We start from the raw sequence: 14,971 nt of genomic DNA, 5'->3' as shown, positions 1-14,971 counted from the left end.
GCTTCCACCTGTCTTTTCCTCTCTGCACAACCCCCATAAGCCTCACTATGAGTGCCCCCACAGTTACAGCACTTTAACTGGACCCAATCTCCACATTCCCCATAAGAATGTTCTCCCCCTCACTTCACACATCTCCTTTTGCCTTTACACACCACCGCCACATGCCCAAACCTTTGACAGTTATAGCAACGCAATGGTTTCAGAACATAAGCTTGCAAATAGCAACTCATATACCCAACTTTTTCTGTCAGTACCGGATCCTGTAAGTTTAGTAGCACTGATAGGCTATCCACCTTCTTCCCTTCTCGTGTCATCAACCCTTCAAGTGGTCCTTTATTTCTTTCATGTTAAGAATTTCTGGAACTCCCGTAATAACTCCCTTTACCCACTGCCATCCGGTTTGATCCGATATGCTACTATACACCACACTTTTGTGAGCCTTCTCACACTGTTTAGCATCAACACACCTCATCCAAGACTTTTAGCAGACACAACCTCTCCTACTTTACTCTTCAAATCACTAGCCAATGCGATCGGACTTACCGCAGTGACTCAATCCTTGTCCTCAAACTTCACCAAAACCTAAACTAAACCTCTCTCATCACTACTATCCTCTGATGAGACCTGCAAAGAACCTTGGTCTTCCTCTTCTTCACATCTACTCGCACTACTCTTACTCCACCTTTCCCCCTCCATCACTACACTCTATGACATCCTCCTCAATGCCTAATCCCCCTACTTTTCCATCCATCTCTGCTCCAGTCACAGCCCAGTGTTACTCAACCACCCCACGTCAACACTAAAAAACCTTTCCAATCCAAATCAGATGCTTTCACTGCACAAACCACAGGCCTGCAGGCATGACCACTCCCCTCCAAGTTCGAGTCTGGTCAACAACAGCAAGAAACAGTCGAGGACAGAGAATGGTTGAATGCAACATCCATGTCTATGTCACTAACAAATATGGTCATTGGTGGTAACTCTAAAATTCACTCGAAAGGCAAGGCACTCTGGAGAATATGCAAATAAGGTTTTACTCTAAGCAGTGTGTTAACTTCTTGAGGGCAGGGGGCAGCATTTTCACTTTCAGAAAAATAGCATGCCAAAATTCAACTGCTTGCTACTCATCCCCAGAATATAAGATATGCATATGATTAGTAGATTTGGATAGAAAACACTCTGATGTTTCTAAAACTGTTTGAATCATGTCTGTGAGAATAGCAGAACTAATGTAGCAGGCAAAACCCTGAGGACAAACCATTCAGAATTTGTATTTTTTTGATGTCACTGTCTTTTCAATTAGGTTTCTTAGAGACACCAGATTTCTAATGGACTTGCTTGCAGTTCCTACCGCTTCCACTGGATGTCACCAGTCCTTGGAAATCGGTTGAGGTTATTCCTTTGTGTAGTGAAGAAGTAGGGCTATCGTAAATGAGGGTCACATGAAGTACATTTTTTGAGAGAGTCACGTTAAGAAAAAAGTTGCGTCAGTTTGTTTTCTTTTTGTATTGAACACAGATCATCCTGTCTTCAAATTGATCGATTATTAACATTTAAAAATACCTAACGTTGTATTACAAAAGTAGTTTGAAATGTTTTGGTAAAGTTTACATGTAACTTTTGATATATTTTGTAGTGACTTGGCGAAAGTTGGAAGCTGTGTTTTTCTGGATGAAACGGTCCAAATAAATTGACATTTTGGAAATATATATCGACGGAATTAATCGAACAAAAGGACCATTTGTGATGTTTATGGGACATATTGGAGTGCCAACAAAATAATTTTGTCAAAGGTAAGTCATGATTTATATTTTATTTCTGCGTTTTGTGTCGTGCTTGCAGTGTTGAATTATGCTACTCTCTTTGTTTACTGTTGTGCTTTCATCAGATAATACCATCTTATGCTTTCGCCAAAAAGCCTTTTTGAAATCTGACATGTCTGACATGTTGGCGTGTCACCCCCTGGCCTTAGTATTCTTTGTTTTCCAGACCCTCCCCTAGACTGTGTGCTGGTGCGCCCGGAGTTCGCACCTTAAGGGGGGGGTTATGTCACGCCCTGGCCTTAGTATTCTTTGTTTTCTTTATTATTTTAGTTAGGTCAGGGTGTGACATGGGGGAATGTTTTGTGTTTTAGCCCCACGTACTAACTCTCCTGTGACAGCTCCCAGGGTCCAGTATGCCCTGTTCCTTATCCCCGCACTAGCCCTGAGATGCGTGTCCCCAGCCCGGTACCACCAGTTCCGGCACCACGCACTAGGCCTAATGTGCGCTCCCAGGGTCCAGTATGCCCTGTTCCTTCTCCCCGCACTAGCCCTGAGATGCGTGTCCCCAGCCCGGTACCACCAGTTCCGGCACCACGCACCAGATCTACAGTGCGCCTCAGCCGGCCAGAGTCTGCCGTCTGCACAGCGATGCCTGAACTGCCCGTCTGCCAAGCGCCATCTGAGCCATCCGTCTACCCAGCGCCATCTGAGCCATCCGTCTACCCAGCGCCATCTGAGCCATCCGTCTACCCAGCGCCATCTGAGCCATCCGTCTGTCCCGAGCCATTAGAGCCGCCCGTCTGTCCCGAGCCGTCAGAGCCGTTCGTCAGTCAGGAGCCGCTAGAGCCATTCGTCAGACAGGTTCTGCCAGAGCCGCCAACCAGACAGGATCTGCCAGAGCCGCCAACCAGACAGGATCTGCCAGAGCCGCCAACTAGACAGGATCTGCCAGAGCCGCCAACCAGACAGGATCTGCCAGAGCCGCCAACCAGACAGGATCTGCCAGATCCGCCAGCCAGCCATGTGCAGCCAGATCCGCCAGCCAGCCATGTGCAGCCAGATCCGCCAGCCAGCCATGTGCAGCCAGATCCGCCAGCCAGCCATGTGCAGCCAGATCCGCCAGCCAGCCATGAGCAGCCAGATCCGTCAGCCAGCCATGAGCAGCCAGATCCGTCAGCCAGCCATGAGCAGCCAGATCCGTCAGCCAGCCATGAGCAGCCATATCCGTCAGCCAGCCATGAGCAGCCAGATCCGTCAGCCAGCCATGAGCAGCCAGATCCGTCAGCCAGCCATGAGCAGCCAGATCCGTCAGCCAGCCATGAGCAGCCATATCCGTCAGCCAGCCATGAGCAGCCATATCCGTCAGCCAGCCATGAGCAGCCAGATCCGTCAACCAGCCATGGGCCGTCCCTCAGTCCGGAGCTGCCGTCCCTCAGTCCGGAGCTGCCGTCCCTCAGTCCGGAGCTGCCGTCCCTCAGTCCGGAGCTGCCGTCCCTCAGTCCGGAGCTGCCGTCCCTCAGTCCGGAGCTACCGTTCCTCAGTCCGGAGCTGCCCCTTATCCTGGTGCTGCCCCTTATCCTGGTGCTCTCCCTTATCCTGGTGCTGCCCCTTAGTCCGGAGCTGCCCCTTAGTCCGGAGCTGCCCCTTAATTCAGTGGGGTTAATGTGGAGGGGGGCCATTTGGAGGAAGCTACGGAGGCGGTTAGTGACTGTGGTGGGGTGGGGACCACGACCAGTGCCGGAGCCGCCACCGTGGAAGGAAGCCCACCCAGACCCTCCCCTAGACTGTGTGCTAGTGCGCCCGGAGTTCGCACCTTAAGGGGGGGGTTATGTCACGCCCTGGCCTTAGTATTCTTTGTTTTCTTTATTATTTTAGTTAGGTCAGGGTGTGACATGGGGGAATGTTTTGTGTTTTGTCGGTTTTGGGTGGTTATATGGTAAAGGGGGTGTTGGGTGTAGTGTATGGGTTTGTGTTGAGGGAATGTGTCTAGCTGTGTCTATGTTGGGTGTAGTTGTCTAGGAAAGTCTATGGTTGCCTGAATGGGTTCCCAATTAGAGACAGCTGATTTCTGTTGTCTCTGATTGGGAGCCATATTTAAGGTAGCCATAGGCTTTAGTGTGTTGTGGGTAATTGTCTATGTTATACGTTTGTAGCCTGTATGTGCACTACGTTCATAGCTTCACGGTCGTTTGTTTGTTTTGTTAGTTTTGTAAGAGTGTTTTGTTTTGTTTCTCCTTCTTCATAATAAAAAGAAGATGGCTTATTGTCCAAATGCTGCGTTTTGGTCCGTCTCACCCCCACACGATCGTGACATGGCGGGATTCACAAGGAGTGTAGCTTTAATATGGTATCTTACATGTGTGATTTAATGAAAGTTAGATTTTTATATCATGTTATTTGAATATGGCACGCTGTATTTTCCCTGGCTATTGGCCGGTGGGACGTTTCACCTGCCCCAGAGAAGTTAATTTAGAACTGAAAAGTATGGACTGTATAGACACTGCAACAGTGTTGAATGTAGATTCAGTGTTTTAGTACTACTGCTAATAATAATCATAATCAACCATAATAATAATGGATTGGATTTAAATAATGCTTTTTCCACCTAGGTGCTCAAAGCCCTTTACATAGTAAGGAGGAAACTCACGTCATCCGCCATCAAGTGTAGTGCCCACTTGGGTTATGCACGGCAACCATTTGTGCCATTACGTTTCAGGTATGTCTCCAGAGAAAGCAAGCTTGAGCCATTACAAGACTAATGCATACCATTTACAGGGCCCGGTATCTGCTGTTTTTTCAATTAAGACCTACTGTAGATAACCAGATGAGGGGAGTTCCTTACTAATCAGTGACCTTAACAATCAATCAAGTACAAGGGAGGTGTAACGGCTTTCCTCCTCCTCTTCATCCGAAGAGGAGGAGTAGTGATTGAACCAAGGCGCAGCGGGTTGTGAATACATCATTTATTTAAAGAAAAGACGAAAAACACGAACTTCACTATAAACTAACAAAACAACAAACGGAGAAGACAGACCTGGACGACGAACTTACATTAAAACACGAAGAACGCACGAACAGGGAAAATAGACTACACAAAAATGACGATGTACAAACAAACCGAACAGTCCCGTATGGTGCGACAAACACTGACACGGGAGACAACCACCCACAACGAACACTGTGAAACAACCTACCTAAATACGACTCTCAATTAGAGGAACGCCAAACACCTGCCTCTAATTGAGAGCCATACCAGGCAACCCTTAAACCAACATATCTGGCTGTTCGTGGCTGGCTGACGGCTCTGGACGCTCATGGCTGGCTGACGGCTCTGGACGCTCATGGCTGGCTGACGGCTCTGGACGCTCATGGCTGGCTGACGGCTCTGGACGCTCATGGCTGGCTGACGGCTCTGGACGCTCATGGCTGGCTGACGGCTCTGGACGCTCCTGGCTGGCTGACGGCTCTGGACGCTCATGGCTGGCTGACGGCTCTGGACGCTCATGGCTCGCTGGCGGCTCTGGACGCTCATGGCTGGCTGAAGGCTCTGGACGCTCATGGCTGGCTGACGGCTCTGGCAGATCCTGTCTGGCTGACGGCTCTGGCAGATCCTGTCTGGCTGACGGCTCTGGCAGGTCCTGTCTGGTTGGCGGCTCTGGCAGATCCTGTCTGGTTGGCGGCTCTGGCAGATCCTGTCTGGTTAGCGGCACTGGCAGATCCTGTCTGGTTGGCGGCTCTGGCAGATCCTGTCTGGTTGGCGGCTCTGGCAGGTCCTGTCTGGTTGGTGGCTCTGGCAGATCCTGACTGACGAATGGCTCTAGCGGCTCCTGACTGACTAACGGCTCTGACGGCTCGGGACAGACGGGCGGCTCTAATGGCTCGGGACAGACGGATGGCTCAGACGGCACTGGGCAGACGGATGGCTCAGACGGCGCTGGGGAGACGGATGGCTCAGACGGCGCTGGGGAGACGGATGGCTCAGACGGCGCTGGGGAGACGGATGGCTCAGACGGCGCTGAGGAGACGGATGGCTCAAATGGCGCTGAGGAGACGGATGGCTCAGATGGCGCTGCGGAGACGGATGGCTCAGACTGATCCTGTCTAGCGGAAGGCCTTGGCTGCTCCTGTCTTGTGGAAGGCTCTAGCGGCTCCTGTCTGGCGGGAAGGCTCTAGCGGCTCCAGTCTGGCGGAAGGCTCTGTAGGCTCATGGCAGACGGGCGGCTTTGCAGGCTCATGGCAGACGGGCGGCTTTGAAGGCTCAATACAGACGGGCAGTTCATGCGGCTCTTGGCAGACGGACAGTTCAGGCGCCGTTGGGCAGACGGCAGACTCTGGCCGGCTGAGACGCACTGTAGGCCTGGTGCGTGGTACCGGAACTGGAGGCACCGGACTGGAGACACGCACTACAAGCCTAGTGCGGAGAGCAGGGACAGGGCACACTGGACTCTCAAAGCGTACTATTTGCCTGGTGCGTGGTACCGGCACTGGTGGCGCCGGGCTGAGGGCACGCACATCAGGACGAGTACGGGGAGAAGGAACAGTGTGTACAGGGCTCTGGAGACGCACAGGTGGCTTAGAGTGTGGTGCCGGAACTGGAGACACCGGGCTGGAGACACGCACCATAGAGAGAGTGCGTGGTGTAGGCACTGGTGGTACTGGGCTGGGGCGGGGAGGTAGTGCCGGAAATACCGGGCCGTGCAAGCGTACTGGCTCCCTTGAGCATTGAGCCTGCACAACCTTACCTGGTTGAATGCTCACCTTCGCCCAACCAGTAAGGGGAGGTGGAATAACCCGCACCGGGCTATGTAGGCGAACCGGGGACACCATGCGTAAGGCTGGTGCCATGTAAGCCGGCACGAGGAGACGTACTGGTGGCCAGATATGTAGGGCCGGCTTCATGACATTTGGCTCAATGCCCAATCTAGCCCTACCAGTGAGGGGAGGTGGAATAACCCGCACTGGGCTATGCACACGTACAGGAGACACCGTGCGCTCTACTGCGTAACACGGTGTCTGCCCGTACTCCCGCTCTCCACGGTTAGCCTGGTAAGTGGGCGCAGGTCTCCTACCTGCCCTAGGCCCACCACCTCTTAGCCCCCCCCCCAAGAAATGTTTGGGTAGTACTCACGGGCTTTTTGGGCTTCCGTGCTAGACGCGTCCCCTCATATCTGCAGTTTTGGGCTTGATTCTCCGGGTCTCCAGCCTTGCTTCCTTGCTGCCTCCTCATATCGCCGCCTCTCTGCTTTCGCTGCCTCCAGCTCAGCTTTGGGGCGGCGATATTCCCCTGGTTGAGCCCAAGGACCTTTTTCATCCAGCTCGTCCTCCCAAGTCCAGTAGTCCTGTGTATTACCCTGCTCGAACATCCGCTGCTTGGTTCTGGTAATTTGGTGGGTGGCTCTGTAACGGCTTTCCTCCTCCTCTTCATCCGAAGAGGAGGAGTAGTGATTGAACCAAGGCGCAGCGGGTTGTGAATACATAATTTATTTAAAGAAAAGATGAAAAACACGAACTTCACTATAAACTAACAAAACAACAAACGGAAAAGACAGACCTGGACGACGAACTTACATTAAAACACGAAGAACGCACGAACAGGGAAAATAGACTACACAAAAATGACGATGTACAAACAAACCGAACAGTCCTGTATGGTGCGACAAACACTGACACAGGAGACAACCACCCACAACGAACACTGTGAAACAACCTACCTAAATATGACTCTCAATTAGAGGAACGCCAAACATCTGCCTCTAATTGAGAGCCATACCAGGCAACCCTTAAACCAACATAGAAACAGACAACATAGAATGCCCACCCAAACTCACGTCCTGACCAACTAACACATACAACAAACTAACAGAAATAGGTCAGGAACGTAACAGGAGGAGAAAAAAACAGCAGGCACTCGGACCTGCGTGAAATGAGTTTGACACATGTGCCCTTCATCAATGACCGTCATACTGACACCAAGGTCTGTGCTTCAAACACAGACTTAAACAGAGCCACTGTCCAAGACTGCAGGAAGAGATGTTGTTAGGTCTGCCATCAAGTCCGACTTTTCATCATTTTCCAAGGTCTTATTTTCAGAATAAAAGCCCTATATCCCCTTAAACTAGCTTAGAGGGATCATGAGAGGTCATCACGCAATTGTCATTATCCTCTAGGGGTTGTTTCCTGGACACAGATTAAACCTATAGTCCTGGATTAAGAAGAATGCTCAATTGAGATTCTCCATTTAAAGTGTTGTGTAGTACGTGATTAGGCTTAATCTGTGTCTGGGAAACCAGTCCTGGATGTCCAGTTTGTCTCACACATTCAATGATTGATTCCTTCAGAATTTTAAGTGATGAAAGCCAGTACAGCATACTCCCAAAGCCATCCTCACTAAACCAACGTGAAAGTCAGCCCAGGTTACACAATGAAACGACACCACAATGGAGGGCTGGAACTGTCTGGTCAGAATACAGATATTCAGTTCCTAATGTGGAATGTGGAAATACTCTGACAGAAGCTTTACATCAGCGTTATTTTGTAGTGCAATGATTTGATGCTCAACGGCTGTTGTGAAAGCAACAACATTTAAAAAAAAAAAAATGACAACAGCGACAGTGTTTCCATAAATTAGCTCACACTCCAATGGAAATATTAAAAACATTTCACTGCCACCCCTCCTGCAGTTGAGCACACCTTTCTAGGCCGAGATAACAATTACAACATCAACACTGAGCAGAGTCTGAGGAGGTAGAATCCGGTTCAGGAACAACTCAACATCCGACAGTTGACTCGCGTTTTTTCATGGCTAGCAACCCATCGTATTCCCATGGCATTTATTTCCATACAGCTACGAATGTGCTGTAGTTTTTCCATAACATTTAATAACGGTCAAACATTTCCCCCCATTTCAATACATTCCAACACAAGAGCCTGTATGCTGTTCTTTTTCAACAACACAAAATAATAATAATAATAATAATTCAGAGAGAGATTAAATTTAATGCGGAAAGAGACCTCTGCTAATAATGGATAAGAAATCAATGAAGTGGAGTCCCTTTTCCTGCAGTGCATTCATATTTGTCTGGAGCTAGCGCTGCCCATGCATCAGATGGATCAGATATCAAAAGTCACTCTCTCTCACACTCCCTTACATCAGCTGTAGCAGTGGCAGTAGCATCAATCTTTAACTCCAGTGAGGGATAGAGAAGAAGGCTTACAACATGCACACCACCGGAGACTGCAAGTGCGGTCATTAGCACCAAGAAATGACTCGCAATAAACCCCCTCGCTCCTTTTTTTCTTTACCACTCCCTCCCTCTCTAACACACACACATCCACACACTCACACACACTCACAAAAACATTACTTGCTATAAACACCCTCGCTCCTTGCTCTGTTCATCTCTCTCTCTCTTTCTCTCTCTCTCTCTCTCTCTCTCCCAAACACACATCCACACACACTCACGCGCACATACCTTAAAACATTTTCCATACCTGGTGGGACTTCTTCTGACAGGTATGACAGCTGTCGGCTTGTGAGGAGGACTGAGCAGGACTTTCTGTGCACTCCTCACCATTTTCTTTCTCTTTTTCTCGCTCCCTTTTTCCATCTCTCTACCTCTGTCTGTCCCTCTGGGGCATTGCTTAGTGGCCGGCAAGCGGAGAGCCCTCTCTCTCTCTATCGCTGACTCCCTCACTGTGAGTGTGTGTGTATGTGCGTGTGTGAGAGAGGTGGGTTGAGGGAGTGTATGTGTGTACAGTATGAGCCATCCTCCAATCCTGCTTGACTACGACTGCAGCAGCTCCAGGAGGAGGAGATCTCTGAGTGGTAAAGTGAGGGCTTAGAACATGTCTGTCAGGCTTGCACCACCCTCTGTCTTTCACATTACCCTCATATCCCTCTCTGTCTCTTGCTATATTTATCTATGTTAACCTCCATATTCATCCACATATCTCTCCTTCTCTCAGTCATTTTTGTCTCCCCAAATTCACTCCCCTTCTAACAAACACACGCACGAATGCAAACACACACACCCATTCCATCTCTCAGTTACCCCAGGGCTAGCTGTTTAGACCGCCTCTGAGTTCAGCAGTGCTTTCGCTCTCACTGGCTCCAAAGGGAAACTTAATGAATAATGAACAGAGGAGTGAAAGAGAAGGATGGGGGTGGAGGTGGAGGAGATGGGCAGTGGGAGAGAGAACGAGTGAGAAGAGGCCCTTCAGGACCATGGGACATTGGAGAGAGGGCTACTTCGTGGTGTTCACCAACCAATTAGGTAGACAGGAAGAGAGGAATAGAATATAGACAACGTGGCAAAGTGGAGAAGGACAGGGGATGGATGGATGAGGTGGAGGGGTGGAGGTCTCTAACTAAAGAGGGTGCTTGATATAGAGACAGATTAGACTCCAGAGACAAGGAGGGAGGCTCAGGCCAAGATGAGAGAGGCAGGAGGAGAAAACGGATGTTGAAAGACAGAGGGGCTCACAGGAAGACGTCACAGGGACATGCTCTCCTTTACACAGTGCTGCTCCTTCATCTATCATCTAGACCCAGTTCTCTCAGTCTAGACCAGACAAGTGTTTCTCATTTATCAAATGTACTAAAGAGTTTATCTACATACTACTACCTACACCTTTCTGAAAGGTAAGCTATGTGTTTAAAAAAAAAATCCACATGTAAGGTATTCAAACTGTTTTCAGATTAACCCCACCTTACAGTGTGTTTGAAATGGCTTGGTTGCTTCGGGCGAGGATTTAAGCCATTCTCAATCCATTCTGTTTCAAATTTCAAGTATCTAGTGACTGGGTTGGTTATAATAGAATCTGAATTAAGGTTATTGGTGGTGTATTGATGGGGGTCAGTAAGCTGCCTAGTTGCAGTCAAACATGGTTGTTAAGCCCTGGGAAGAGAGCTGTGGTCTTAATGACATGCTCCAGGGGTCTTTGAGGGATACTGGTGTATTGGCCTAAGTGTCATTTCACACCGTGATGTCTATTTCACTGACAGCTCTTTAATGATAGGTCTCTAAATCATCTCACTGACTGGGCTAATTGTAGGAGAAGACATTACAGATGATAAAAATCAAATGATATAGTGTCATTCCGAAACCGTTGACACTGTAATGAGTGAGGACAACGAGTTAGCATTTAACCACAGCATTTACTTACAGACACTAAACGTGTTCATTTTGTTTTCTGAATACGTCAAATTAACTGTTATTTTGAACTAACGAATGTAGACATTTTCAAATACATGAAATGTAAAAGTTTTATATCACAAAATTGTTTGTAGAAATTTGTGTGCGTCTGTTTATTGTCTTTTGTTTATGTATGGTTGTTATTTTAAAGAAATGTATTAATACAAACTGTAATTTTCTTCAAACTGAGGGTTTAAGCCTGCTCATTGGGCTTTTAAGCCCTGGCTACAGACTTTGAGGCTTGTCCGCCATTTTCTTAGCTCAAACAGTGAGTGAGCGAGTGTGCACAAACATATATTAATGTGGTATGTGATGGTTGTGTGAGTGGCTGTGGTGGGTCCCTCCATAAGAAAGACTTCGGTCAATTAATCACAGCTAAGCAGAACAGAGAGATTAAGCAGTCGACTGAATCTCATTTCAAGCTGCTGGTTTGTGGTTTGGGTGGGTGTGTGCGTGGGACATGCTGGGGACACAGACAAATGGCCAACTCACTGGGCTCCAGCTCCAGTGGAGCTATAGGAAGACACATTACCAGGCTGCAATAAAGGATTAGTTTTTCTCCCATAGCTCGTCTAATTTATGTGGTGCTGGACAAACATCAAGGTGGCATGCATTGAAAGGTGTATCTTTCTCGTGGCTTTCTTTTGGAAAATGACTATGAATATAATGACTTAGTTTCAAATAATTGTCAACATATACTTTAACATCACATTAAGATGTGGGACATTTACTGTATTACAGGGAACAATAGCAGGTCTATTTGTTTCCAGAGAAATAGGTAATTGTTCCCTCGTTGGGGCAGATGCTAGCCTAGCTATCAAGCTAGCCACGTTTACATAGCAGCTTGTAAACAGTCCACAGGCCTTGCGGCTAGGACCACTGATTGTTCCCGGAGTGTGACTGTTTGAATCCTTGCTGTTTGTTACTGATTCCATCTGCCCTGCAACCTGCCCTGTCTGGAACTGCAAGGAGTAACAGTGTAGCCTACATTCCTACCATGACAAAGACCGAAGCCAGTGGGAGTTCCGTTGAAGACAGCGGTGTCTCTATCACAGGTGAAAGATCCTTAAATGTACAATAAGATTTCTACAAGTAGTTATTACAATAACAAGAAAATAGCTTCAAGTGTTCAAATACTGGTGGAGTCAACTAATAAAATAATTAACAATTTGACCTGTGAGGTACATGACCTGAAGAACAGTTTGCATTTGCGTTTAACCTGTTAGACGGGCTCTCCCGACGTCGGTACAAATATGACAACATCCAGCTCATTTGCAGGGCGCAAAATTCAAAAGCTATTTTTTAAAAATATTTAACTTTCACACATTAACAAGTCCAATACAGCATTTGAAAGATAAACATCTTGTCAATCCAGCCAACATGTCCGATTTTTTAAATGTTTTACAGAGAAAACACCACATATATTTATGTTAGCTCACCACCAAATACAAAAGTGGACAGACACGAATGATTATGATTATGATGTATGAATTATGATTCAAGTAGCATGCACAAGCCAACCTAAATAACCTAAAACCAACCTAAAGAACCTAGAAAAAACTACCTCAGATGACAGTCCTATAACATGTTACACAATAAATCTATGTTTTGTTCATTAAATGTGCATATTTTAGCTATAAATCAGTTTTACATTACTACAGTCTGAAATCAGACGGGAGTAGCCAGAGAAAATACAGACACCAACGTCAACTACTAATTACACCTCATAAAACATTTCAGAAAAACATATGGTGGATAGCTAATGAAAGACAAATATCGTGTGAATAGAGCCAATATTTCCGATTTTTGAAGTGTTTTACAACGAAAACACAATATATCGCTTACAACATTAGCTAGCATACGGCAGCATTGATTCTAGTCAAGCGCTAGCATAGCACAGTTCGACAGATATATGAAAAAGCATCCCAAATCGGGTCCTTATCTTTGTTGATCTTCCATCAGAATGTTGTAACGGGGTCCATTGTCCAGTAAAGTCTTTAGTTGGGTTCCAGAACGAAATATTTCCCTCTTTGGTTAGCAAGCACAACGGCCGTGCGGCGCTAATCTGTCTTTCTTCAAAAAATTCTTCCGTCGCATGACATCTAAAGTCCAGAATAAATTGCAATAATATAATTTAAGTATATTGAAAAAACATACTTTAGGATGATTTTGTGACATGTATCAAATAATATCGTAGGCAGAGGTCATATTCACCTTTAACGAGCGGATTCCAGGAGCCGAGTCCAGATTCTGCCTCGCACCCGGAAAAAAAATTAAACTGCGCAGGTCTCACAAGAAGATGTGGTATTCAGTCCATGGAAGAGATATTCGACTCCTTTCAACTCTCACTTCCGCATTACACCCAGATGAAGGCGTATGACGTGTTTCTACGGTCCTAAGTGTCATGACCTTGTATAGACAAGGTCTTAAAGAGACACATCGCATTTTGGAAATCTCAATTCAGCTGGGAAAATGGCTGTAAAAATAGTTCTGTTCCACTTAGAGAAATAATTCAAACGTTTCTAGAAACTATAGACTGTTATCTATCCAATAGTAGTAAATATATGCATATTGTAAAATCAAAAATGTCTTAAGAGGCCGTTTGAAAATGTGCACATATTTTCCAGTTTTTTCAATATTCACCCTGCAGCCTGAAGAAGTTGACAGCAGAACAACAAGTCATTAAGAGGACATCAGTTATGCATGTGAATCCATGATAACAATGACAGAGAAATCTGATTATCTCGGGGGACAATCAAGGCGGAAAAACGTTGCGGACGAAATTGCTGAATCTCCACATAGGACCTGGAGGGAAAGTATCACTGAGAACCTGAAGATGGACCTCAAGAAGATTGAGGGGGAGTGCACCCACAGGACTGGAAAACCCACCACCGGCCCAGGTGACAGGCCCACGATAGTGTTCAAGTACCTGAGGTTCAAGGACCAGGTAACTGTTCTTGAAAGAGCCAAGAACTTGAGAGAAACGTACATATTCCTCAACAAGGACTATCCTGAAGCTGTGCTAAAAAAAAGAGGAAAGAATGTGTCCCAGGCATGAAATCTGCCGGAGCACATGAGGATATTGCTTACATCCACTATGAAAGGCTCATTGTCCACCCTTCCTTCCAAAAGCCTGGAAGGGATGAGAGCCAAACCTGTGGGTTCATTGCTTCAACCCAGCAGCACACACACACTTAAACACACCAATTGACTAATAAATCATGTATTTTTTGTGTCATTGCTTTGTATGTTCTTTTCCATATGATGTCTATCTCTGATGAGCAACACAGGAAAGAGCAAAAAATAGCCCATATTAACAAACTCAGCTAAAAAAGAAACATCCTCTAACTGTCAACTGCCTGCAAAGACAACAAGCCCAGTTCGATGATGCTATGACACACCGCCCCAGACCATGACGGATTTTCCAACTCCAAATCGATCCCGCTCCATAGTACTAACGCTCATTCCTTTGACGATAAACGTAAATCCGACCATCACCCCTGGTGAGACAAAACGGCGACTCGTCAGTGAAGAGCACTTTTTGGCAGTCCTGTCTGGTCCAGCGACGGTGGGTTTGTGCCCGTAGGCGACGTTGTTGCCGGTGATGTCTGGTGAGGACCTGCACTACAACAGGCATACAAGTCCTCAGTCCAGCCTCTCTCAGCGTATTGTGGACAGTCTAAGCACTGAGGGAGGGATTGTGCGTTCCTGGTGTAACGGGCAGTTGTTGTTGCCATCCTGTACCTGTCCTGCAGGTGTGATGTTCGGATATACCAATCCTGTGCAGGTGTTGTTACATGTGGTCTGCCACTGTAAGGATGATCAGCTGTCCGTCCTGTCTCCCTGAAGAGCTGTCTTAGGCGTCTCACAGTACGGACATTGCAATTTATTACCCTGGCCACATCTGCAGTCCTCATGACTCCTTGCAGCATGCCTAATGCACATTCACGCAGATGAGCAGGGACCCAGGGCATCTTTCTTTTGGTGTTTTTCAGAGTGAGTAGAAAGGCCTCA

The 14,971-nt window shown here is 47.1% G+C and overlaps 1 protein-coding gene across 4 annotated transcripts in view; it reads right to left on the bottom strand.

Moving 5' to 3' along the window:
• LOC129859460 (cadherin-18-like) overlaps positions 1–14,971 on the bottom strand; it is a 409,192-nt gene that overhangs the window by 226,514 nt on the left and 167,707 nt on the right. Inside the window, exon 1 of one of the 4 annotated variants that reach the window (XM_055929277.1) lies at positions 9,236–9,502. The exons of 2 other annotated variants lie outside the window; for them this stretch is intronic. The gene's annotated coding sequence lies outside the window, so the exon portion shown is untranslated. Of the gene's footprint in view, positions 1–9,235; positions 9,503–14,971 lie in introns of those variants that run through there. One more of the 4 variants, XM_055929275.1, reaches the window with a different exon arrangement.

Source organism: Salvelinus fontinalis, chromosome 7, assembly GCF_029448725.1.
Source record: "Salvelinus fontinalis isolate EN_2023a chromosome 7, ASM2944872v1, whole genome shotgun sequence".
Taxonomy (NCBI): Eukaryota; Metazoa; Chordata; class Actinopteri; order Salmoniformes; family Salmonidae; genus Salvelinus; species Salvelinus fontinalis.
This window is presented reverse-complemented; position numbering and strand designations above follow the sequence as displayed.